This window comes from Myotis davidii, unplaced genomic scaffold, assembly GCF_000327345.1.
Source record: "Myotis davidii unplaced genomic scaffold, ASM32734v1 scaffold96, whole genome shotgun sequence".
Taxonomy (NCBI): domain Eukaryota; kingdom Metazoa; phylum Chordata; class Mammalia; order Chiroptera; family Vespertilionidae; genus Myotis; species Myotis davidii.
Genome location: NW_006289416.1, coordinates 2670715 through 2671604, shown reverse-complemented (window position 1 = coordinate 2671604; position 890 = coordinate 2670715). Strand labels below are relative to the sequence as shown.

Genomic DNA, 890 nt, shown 5'->3' with positions numbered 1-890 from the left:
AACGGCAGTGGCCGCGCTCCTTCTAGACACAGCACGAGGGGCGGTGGTGGGGAGACGGGCCTCTCCCCGCTGCTGGCACGTTGTCAAAAAAACACGCTCGCCGCCTTGTTTGTGCGCCTCCAACTTTCATTGTCTCAGCCCACGCCCCACGCTTCCCGAGTCGCCGCGTGGCTTCTCGCGGGTTCCCCGGGGCGGGGGGTTGTGAGGGCCCTACTCCAGGGGTACCCCCCCGCGCCCCGCTTTTCCCGTCGCGACCGGCGGCAGCCAGGAGCGCCTTTGTCTGAAAGTTGGGCTTGGATTCCGGGGTTCCCACTCCCTCCGCCCCCCCCCCCCAGCTGGGCCCGGGCACTCTCTTCTCGGGGGATGGGGGTGTTTTCACAATCAAAAGGAATGCGGCTCCGGCCCCCGGGTCGCCCTTGGGAGTGGGAAACGCCGGGAAGCGGGTCTGGGACATTCCCGGCCGCTCCAGGTTTTCCCACGGAGAGTGCGGGGCGGGATGGAGAGTTAGGGCCGCGGGCAGGCAACACACACACACACACACACACACACACACACACACACACACACACACCCGGGACGAGCCCGCGTCCGACAAGCAGGCTTGGTTGTAAGTGCAGAGCGAGGCTGTCATTGTTTCCACGAAACGTTCTGGAAGCCGTACAACTAAAACTTGCCGGCAGTCTGGCTTAAAAACAAAACACACACGAGATAGAAGAAGAAGGGGGAAAAAAAAGGCCTGCCACCACGAAAGGTCAGAAATGTTCGCTCCCTCTCGAAGTGAACTTTTGAGCCCCTGGCGGGGAGGGGGGTACCCCGAAATGTTCCGTCGTGGGCTTTTCTGTTGTGATTTATGCGAAGTGGCTCAAAACAGAAGTTAGTCGCTGGGGAAG

At 61.6% G+C, this 890-nt stretch overlaps 1 protein-coding gene across 1 annotated transcript in view; it reads left to right on the top strand.

Annotated features, from left to right (window-relative positions):
- Nucleotides 1–612: 612 nt before the first annotated feature.
- Nucleotides 613–890, top strand: part of TGIF1 (TGFB induced factor homeobox 1) — a 6733-nt gene continuing 6455 nt past the window's right edge. Inside the window, exon 1 of the mRNA XM_006761857.2 lies at nucleotides 613–751. The gene's annotated coding sequence lies outside the window, so the exon portion shown is untranslated. The remainder of the gene's footprint in view (nucleotides 752–890) is intronic.